Here is a 9657-nt window from a genome sequence, read left to right as displayed (position 1 = left end):
ACAATTTTCCTGTGGTTTTGTTTTATTTCCTTTATTCAGCTTCCAAACCTACAGGCGGAGCTTCCTGGCACATAGCACTTCCCAGGTGCAGGAAGGGCCATTAACCAACTCTGTATTGTGATATTCCTTGATGGGCCATCTGATTTTGATAGTCCTTCTGGATGGGTGAGGGGAGGAGTCTCATGCCTGGATTCATAAATTCAGAGCACACAAATTCAAAGTTAAAAAGCAAAACTTACATATTTTCTTATAGCATGGAATTCAGATATTGCAAGTGATATTAATGCATGTAGCAACTTACATACTTTTCATGGAGTCTAAACACTAAATATATTCTTATAAGATTAATAATTCTGAGTAAAACTAACATACAGGTCAATTGGCCTGGTCTCCAGCTACAAGTTTGTCAGTTCTTAGCTAATGTCTTCAGTCTTGGCAAGAGCTGGCCCCTGGTTTGCCAGTGTTACACTAATGATGACAAATTAAATGTCAACATTAACCATTTTAGTAGAAATATCAAGCTAACAGGCCTATTCCCCCAATCCTCTCTCACCTTTCCAGGTTTTAAATAGTTTAGCTGCAACACACCTGTCAAAACCGCCAACTTTCTCCAGGACAATTTCTACAGTGCAATCATGTTTTTTCAATGCAAAATTGAACAACTAGAAATACAGGGGCAGCATAATGTTAATTAAACTACCTGGTTTTGCAGCCTCCCTGGGTTCCATCGGGAGTTCGTGAAAATCTAACCATTTCCACAAGATGTTTTGATTGATGACTGGGCAAATTCTGATGGAAAAATGTGTCATGGTAATTTTCCTGACCAGCTCTACTAAGATTGGGACATAGCGGGATTTACAAAAGCACCTGTGCAGGTTAGGCACTTAACTCCCATTACAAGCCAATATGAATTAAACACCAAGCTCATCTGGGGGGAGGGATAGCTCAGTGGTTTGAGCATCAGCCTGTTAAACCCAGGGTTGTAAATTCAATCTTTGAGGGGACCATTTAAGGATCTGGGGCAAAAATCTGTCTGGGGATTGGTCCTGCTTTGAGCAAGCCAGGGGTTGGACTAGATGACCTCCTGAGGTCTCTTCCAACCCTGATATTCTATGATCTGGGCACTTTTGCAAATTCCACAACACACCTACCTGCATCTTTAGGTACCTAAATACTTTCTAAATCTTGCCCTCCATCCCCTATGATTCTCGCTGTATTCCTCCCTTCCACAGCTGCATTTTGTCATGCTCTCTAATCCTGCATTGTATTCCACTCTGTTGCCTTGCCTTAGTAAGCAATGTGTTTTTCCAGGGCTCTTGCCCTGATCTTTTTATCAAAACATTTCCCCATCTTGGGAGGTTTTAGTTCAATGATTCTGCCTTGATTGAAGTGATGAGCTTTTTGGTGACATCTCTTCCCCCTCTCCTCCCACTTTATGCCATTCAGTTGCCTTGCAGTGTTTCTGCTACAGTAAGTACAATTTGATTCAGCCACTAAGCCTTTGGCCAGGAAACAGCAGGCTAGGAGTGTAAAACACAGATGTTAAAACAAACAAACAAACAAAAAGCAATAACTGAATCTTTACCTTTCTATGACCTCTGGTAATATTTAGGAGGATAAAAAGCCACTTCCCTTCCTTCATTTCCTGACTTTTATTGCAATCAGATATTGTTGCTTGTCTAAATGGGATATGGATGATGCTATCCTGACCCACACACTGTTCGAATGGAATCAAGAAAAACTTAACCTTGGGTTTATTATTGTCACTAATCCACAGCCTTCTCTCTTAGTGTGGCTAGCTTGGGAAATAAGCAAGTAAACCTTCTCACCTCTTTGCTCTCATTTCTTCCTGTTCCTACACTTCCTCAGAGCCTCCAGCCTCACGGTTTCCTGTGTAGCCTTCTCTGATTCCCATCTCCATGCTTTCTTCCATGCAGCCCCTCCTATTTAGAATTCCCTACCACCTGGGCACAAAAGGCAGCCCCCCCCCCACACACACACATCTTCTCTTCTTAAAATCATTCATTAAAGCATGCCTCTTCCACCATACCTACCAGCATTAGGCCACTTATATTATAATTACTGCTTGCTAACAATAGCAAAGTGAAATTTATCAACTAAACGACTTATCCAGCTCTAATTATTTGGGTCTGAACTGTTTTTCCTGCGACTAACTAGATTACAAGCCTTTTAAGGGTACGGACTGTAATGTTCTGTGTCTTGTTTTAGTCACACAAGAAGGACGTGGTTTTAAAATCCTGCTGTATTTCCTTTTGCTCAGGCTGACTGCTAGGAAGGAACAGTTCAAGAGGCTCAAACAATGAGACTGATGAAAATGAATTTAGCATTTACTCTATTCCTGGAACCCTGTTACCTATACGATGGTGTGGCACTGAGACCTCTATCGGTGTCCAGTTTAAAAAGAAAGAGAACAGCACAGTTAGCATCATTTCCAAGCAATAGCTGACAAAGAAGGTCTACTTTGTCAGGCATGGAAACTCCCTAAAGCTCCAGCACGTCTTAGATAGATATTATTGGTAGTTTACTGACTGTATGCATTATGTACCTTTACCTTCTAAAGAGTTTTAGTGAATGGATGCTGGTGAACAATGCCAGACTGATAGCACTGAAGACAAGACTCTGAGCTGACACAGAGGAGTGCTTGGTGCAGCTCAGAAAATGTTTTTAAGCCAGTTCTGTGTTCCCCATGACCATTTTGGGCATCTGCCACGCTGGTGGCCATAGGCAGCCAGTGGAAGATAAAGCAGCCTTCAGGAGTGCACAGTGGCCTGAGGAGCACAGAGGGAGATTGCAACCCTGCCCCTCCTGAAATGTGCAGTGTGCCCTATCTGGCAACAACAGAAGATCAGGGTGATTGTATTCAGTTCTGCTCCACCTTTATCTAAAGGTTGTCTTTGTTTTTAAAAAATTGTCAGTCCCTAGAGTGGCCATTTGAGACAGATTTCATTGATTCTGTCTGTCTGTCTCTTTGTAGCAGATTCTGACGCCATGGGCACGATGGCGGTATCTAGGTGCCTAGAAATTCTGTTGGGGTGCTAAGCTACTGCTCTCCCCTGGACTACATCTTACCCCAATCCCCTTTAGCTTCCCTGAGTAACTCACTCTAATCAAGACTCTGGCCTGGAGTCTCAGCCACTGCTTCTGCTCTGTTGGTTTGCACAGGCCTGCATTGCAGGTCCCAGGCAATGAGCTCCTGGGTAATATTTTTCCCTTCAGAACCACCCTCTGCTCCCTTACACTGCCTCCCTCTGAAGTGCCCTGCTCCTGTTTTTAAAGCCCTTCCTCCAGCTTGTGCAAGCCCTGCAGGTGCGGCTGGGTGAGGCCAGAGCTGTTCCTTAACCCATTGCTCTCCAGTGTGTGGTTTGTACACCCCCTCACACATACGGGCTTAACTGTGTCATTCAGCCACAGCTCACAGTAAAGAGATGGCAAAGAGCTGTGCCCTCCTCACTACCACCAGAGGGAACACTGGAAGGCGCTGCAGAGAAGTCCAGGAACTTGTGTTAACATTGAGCCCGGGGTGTAGTTGGAAGGTTGATTTGTGCAATAAAACGCCTAGCTGCCACTCCTGGCCATGACTTGTGGGGCTCAGGAAATGAGAGCAGACGTGTTCTGCCAAACGGAATGCTCCTGTGGGCACACAGTCTACGCGCCTGCTCCTGCATTTTTTGGGTGCTGTTCACCTCGCCTTGTGCAGCAGGGGTGCTAGACGAGTAGGTTAGGAGAAGTTCTTGTCCTGTGCTCAAGGAGTGCAGTTCTAACTGGCCTACAAGTAGACCACACAAGGGAGGGTACAGTCACACACATGCACAAGGCTTGATGGGGGCCTTTCCATTAGCTTCAGTGGGTAGTGGATCAGACCCATGTCATACACCTGCATGAAAGCCAGAGGTCAGATCACGATCTGGTGTAAACTGTCATAGTGGCATTGTCTTCAATGGAGCTATGACAGTTGACACCAGATGAGGCTCTGTCCCCAGGCATTGGCTGAACTGGGCCCTAAAGAACACAACAATACACAACATTAGAAACACAAAATAACCTGGTGCCAAGAGAGCGTGAAACAATAAAAGAAACGCACTGCAGAAGCTTGGGATTGATGAGAGTGAAGGAATTCCTTATGTTTAAGATACTAAGGGCTTGGCTACACTTGCAAGTTGCAGCGCTGGTAGAGGCTTTCCAGCGCTGCAATTAGTAACCGTCCACACCTGCAAGGCACATCCAGCGCTGCAACTCCCTGGCTGCAGCGCTGGCTGTACACCTGGTCAGGTTGGGGTGTAGCGATTGCAGCGCTGGTGATCCAGCGCTGCTCATCAAGTGTGGACACACACCAGCGCTTTTATTGGCCTCCAGGAAATAAGGAGATTTCCCAGAATGCTTTTAACTAAATTACTCTCTTTGTTTTGTTATGCAGCCTCTCTTTGTTGTGTTGTGAACTCCGATCGGAGCTCCGTTGAACTGCTTATCTAAAAAAACAAACACTGATCACAGCAAACAGGAGCTATCTGTACCTGGCTGTGAACGATCAAATGAGAGGCAGGGAGTGAATGTTTGCTTGACAGAAGAGAAACAGCGTTGGATGCAGGCTGTTTGCAATTAAGACTAAGGGTTCGCGAACATTTTGTGATTTTTCAATCCAGGAAGCTAACACACAGTGTTGGCTCCAAAAATCCACTCTCTCTATCTTCCCTGCTCCCTGTCACAGTACACCACCCTCCACCCCCCTCTTTTGAAAAGCACGTTGTTGCCACTTGAATGCTGGGATAGCTGCCCATAATGCAGCACTCCCAACAGCGCTGTAAATGCTGCAAATGTGGCCACACACCAGCGCTGGTAGCTGTGAGTGTGGCCACACACCAGCGCTGTTCCTGCACAGCTGCATGACCAGCGCTGTAACTCCCAGCGCTGCAACTTTCAAGTGTAGCCAAGCCCTTAGTGGCAACATGACCCTTGAATTTAGAGTACAGAGGCGACATTTACACTGAATGCTTCTTTCAGCAGCGAGTAGAGTATGGACTCAGGTAGCCCCCCAGCACTGGTTTAAGTAACAGTATAGACAGTGAGACACAGCTTAGGCAAGTAGAATACAGACACGCCAGAAGGGTGGGGTATGTGCTGAGCAGGTACCTGTGACAGTCTGAGGGATTGTCTACGCTTAGGCCATGTCAACACCAGAGAGCAACAGCAGCACCGCTCTACCAATGCAGCTGCGCTGCTGTAAGATCTCCATGTAGCTTCTCTATGCCAATAGGAGAGAACTCTCCCATTGACATAATAAAACCACCTCCATGAATGGTGGTAGTTATGTTGGTGGGAGAAGCTCTCCCACCAAGATAGCGCTGCCCACACCGGTGCTTCTGTAGGTGTAACTTACGTTTCTCGGGGGTGTATTTTTTCACACCTCTGAGTGACATAAGTTATACTGACAAAGTGCGTGTGTAGACATAGCCTTACAGCGCTGCAGCTGTGCTCTTGTAGTGCGGGAAGGCACTACCTATGCTGCTAGGAGACCTTCCCCCAGAGGCATAGGTACTCCACCTCCTTGTGAGGGGATGGCCATATCAACAGGAGAAACCCTTCCATAGACATAGTGCTGTCTACCCCGGGGGTTAGGTTGGTATAACTGCGTCGCTGAGGCAGACTCACCACTCTGTGCACTTTGGAAGTGTCACCACACGGGGTAAATTGACGAGGTAGTTTAAGTACTAAGTGACTCAGTTTGTCAGCTAGAAACAGTTAAAAGAGGCAGGAAGAAGGCTGGAATAGGGTGGCCAACTCTGACTGCCAACTATTCCGGGAGATTCCCACCCCCACCCCCCGCAACATGACATAATGTCATTTTCTTAAAATATCCTATTAAAATATCCCGGATTGCTTTCAATAGTCACTGGGAGATCAATGCCAGGGATTCCGGGAGACTCCAGGCCAATCCTGGAGAGTTGGCGACCCTAGGCTCGAAGGAAGGGCCAGAGAAGCCCAAGATCTCAGAAAGGTGAGAACTCTCCCCCGACCCTTGTGGATAAGCCTTATGCTGTAAGCAACAAACGTTTATAAAGCACATTGTAAATAAAGCACTTGGTGTTCACATGCCAGTGGTGTACACAAGGACTGTTTACAGTAAGAACTTAGGGTGAGGGAACCTGCCCTGTGACAATACCCTACACAGCTTTCTACTCACCCAAGCCATGCGTTCCCATCTACGTAATGTCCAGCTGCCGGAGCCTTTCCCCACTGCAGGACAAGGCTCTGGAATGGGGGGTAGGGTGACCAAATGTCCCGATTTTATAGGGACAGTCCCGCTTCTTGGGTCTTTTTCTTAGGGCTTGGCTACACTTGAGAGTTGCAGTGCTGGGAATTACAGCGCTGGTCGTACAGCTGTGTAGGGAAAGCGCTGGTGTGTGGCCACACTCACAGCTACCAGCGCTGCAGTGTGGCCACATTTGCAGCATTTGCAGCGCTGTTGGGAGTGATGCATTATGGGCAGCTATCCCAGCGTTCAAGTGGCAGCAACATGCTTTTCAAAAGAGAGGGGTGGGGTGTAGTGTGACAGGGAGCGGGGGAGAGAGAGAGAGTGGAATTTTGGAGCCGACACTGTGTATCTGCTCCCTGCCTTGCAAAATCAGAAAATTTTCCCGACCCCTTACTCTTAACTGCAAACAGCCTGCAGACCAGATAAGCAGCTGCTCCAACGGACTCCCTTTCTCCGCCCCACCCCTGCTGTTTCTCTCGTCAAAAGCAAACACTCATCCCCCTGCCTGCCTCATTCACAGGGGTTATCTCATTTGATTGTTCACAGTCAGTTACAGATTGATCACAGCAAACAGGAGCTGTGTTTGTTTTTTAGATAAGCAGCTCCCGGAGCCCCGAGTTCACAACAAAACAAAGAGAGGCTGCATAACAAAACAAAGAGAGTAATTTAGTTAAAAGCATTCTGGGATATCTCCTAATACCCTGGAGGCCAATAACAGCGCTGGTGTGTGGCCACACCTGACGAGCAGCGCTGCATCACCAGCGCTGCACTCATTACACCTCAAGCAGACCAGGTGTACAGCCAGCGCTGCAGCCAGGGAGTTGCAGCGCTGGATGTGCCTTGCAGGTGTGGACAGTTACTAAGTTGTAGTGCTGGAAAGCCTCCACCAGCGCTGCAACTCTCAAGTGTAGCCAAGCCCTTATATAGGCTCCTATTACCACCACCACCACCCCCACACACACCCTGTCCTGATTTTTCACATTTGCTGTCTGGTCACCCTAAATGGGGGAGGCTTTTCCCTGCTGCCCCCTCCCCCCGCCCCCCATGACAGAGCCTTTCCATGCCACAGTGAAAGGCTCCAGCAGCTACTCAAGCCTTTCTCCTGCCTCCCCTCTGCCAGAGCCTTTCTTTGCCACATGTGGTTACACACAGCAGTGTGGACACAGCCTGCTTTTCATTGTGGTATGTGATATGCCTGCACCCTACCTGCCGCTGAAATTGAAGTGTAGTGTATCTATACCCATGGTCACCAAGATTGCATCTGGATTGGAATCTGAACTTCCCCAAAGTACATTGTGTATAGATCTGTGTCCTGGGCCCTTCTCTAACTGAAGCTTAAACAGATTACTGACGCACTTCACCCTGAACATCCCATAAAAAATGGCTGGGGATCTATTTTTTTCTCCACTAGAGCTTGTGGTTCACCGTCTCTGGAAAACCATCAAAGCTTTCATATGAAAGATTAGAGCCCTGCTGTAAACATATAATTCCCTCAGGACTGTAGCCACTGCTGGAAGAAAAGCATTAGCTTTTAGAACAAGAAGCTGTGGAAACAGTCCAACCTTGCAGCATCCCAAATGGATTCACAACCGCCGCTCTGCTTTGGCAGGTTTTCATAGTAACATGTCATTTTGAGCTTGTTTATGCCATTCAGGAAGCTCTTCCTTCCCTGCCCTGCAAATGGCTTGAGGAACAGGCTTCCCTACAAAGTTAAACTGCAAGGAAGCCTGGACGGCACAGACCTATCTCCCAAAAAAAGCCAGTGAGAAGCTACTTTCATATATTACAACACGATTTCCTGCCATTGACATATTTGTGTGGCCCTGTCCTATGAAACAGGAAGCACCTGAGGAAAACATCATCAGCTGGAAAACGTTCCATGACTTTCAGAGGACCCCATAAGAGGGTGCTGACCTTGGGCCACGTGTATAATTAGAAGTTGGCTTGGTGATTTAAAAACGCCTAACTCTCAGCTCTGGCCATGACTGGCAGAGATCAGGAAATGACAGAAGCATTCTCCTGCCTTAACTTTATCCGGGAAATACAACAGTAGTCTGCACTGCTCTGGTATGTTCAAACCTGCAGACCGATGGGATGGAGAACATAGGATACTGCAGTTCTGCACCAGACCTTTCTGTTCTGTTGTACTGTTAGCCACAACCTTCACTATGGACCCATATTAAACACTCTCTTGCACGAAAGCTTTACTACCTCATTTCTAATTGTGAATCTCTGTGCTAAGCTGTCCTGCAGTGGCTCAAGTGCATCAATACCAACCTTAGGACAGACTGTTAAGAAGCAGGGCATAAACCCCAAATTGGCTGTGAGTTTTATACTTAGATTCCACCCACTGAGTATCAAGTGTAAACTCATCAGGCACTATAACAGCCTTAACGTGGAGTCACAGCCAGTTGCTGTGACATTCTATGCCTTGGGGGAGCGTACTGTAACCCCCATATTCCTCATTTTCATATAATTATGATCTTACGTATAAAGTATGCTTTATAAGGTATCAGGAGAAAGGTTGTGAGCTGCTGAAAGGCATTTCTCTATCCATATATGTGTATCATTAATGCATGTGAAGTTATGAGAATTGTGTTGTATGGTGGTCACTAAAACATGCTGTAAATTGGGGAATCAGCCAGATATTAGCTCCTCAGAGGCAAGGAAGGAAAATAACCAACGCCCGGGCAGGGTGTCAAACAACCCATCAACAGCCATTGTCCAGCAAGGGAGCTACAATGCAATGACTCTCCTGCATAAGGCCACACCAGGGGAATTGCTCAACCTTGCTTGGAGAGACTCAGCAATGCCTCCCAGACATGCCTGGACTTGTGTTCCCCAAGCACATGGACTGAGGGTATAAAACATGGGCCCTTCTCCTGCCCCCACCTATGCTACAAGCAACCAAGACACTGAGGAGAAGACAAGACTCCAACAGAGGAGATTGGCCCAGGTTTAAGGAAAGCTGTATATTAAGGACTGCAATATCCAGTGGGGTGAGAAAACTGCTTAATCTAGATGTTGCCCAGTCTAATAGGGTTGAGAGTTTAGACTGCGTGCTTATATTTTATTTTATTTTGGTAACCGCTCCGACTTTTTGCCTATCACTTAATGTCACTTAAAATCTATCTTTGTAGTTAATAAATCTGTTTGTTTATTCTACCTGAATCAGTGCATTTGGTTTGAAGCATGTCAGAGACTCCCCTTGGGATAACAAGCCTGGTACATATCAATTTCTTTGTTAAATTGATGAACTCATATAAGCTTGCAGCGTCCAGGAGGCATAACGGGACACTGCAAGACGGATGTTCCTAGGGTTGTGTCTGGGACCAGAGATATTGGCTAGTGTCATTCAGTTGCACGATCCAAGGAGCAGCTTACAT

Source organism: Mauremys mutica, chromosome 4 (assembly GCF_020497125.1).
Source record: "Mauremys mutica isolate MM-2020 ecotype Southern chromosome 4, ASM2049712v1, whole genome shotgun sequence".
Classification (NCBI taxonomy): Eukaryota; Metazoa; Chordata; order Testudines; family Geoemydidae; genus Mauremys; species Mauremys mutica.
The sequence above is the reverse complement of the archived record's forward strand: the minus strand, read 5'-3'. Positions refer to the sequence as shown.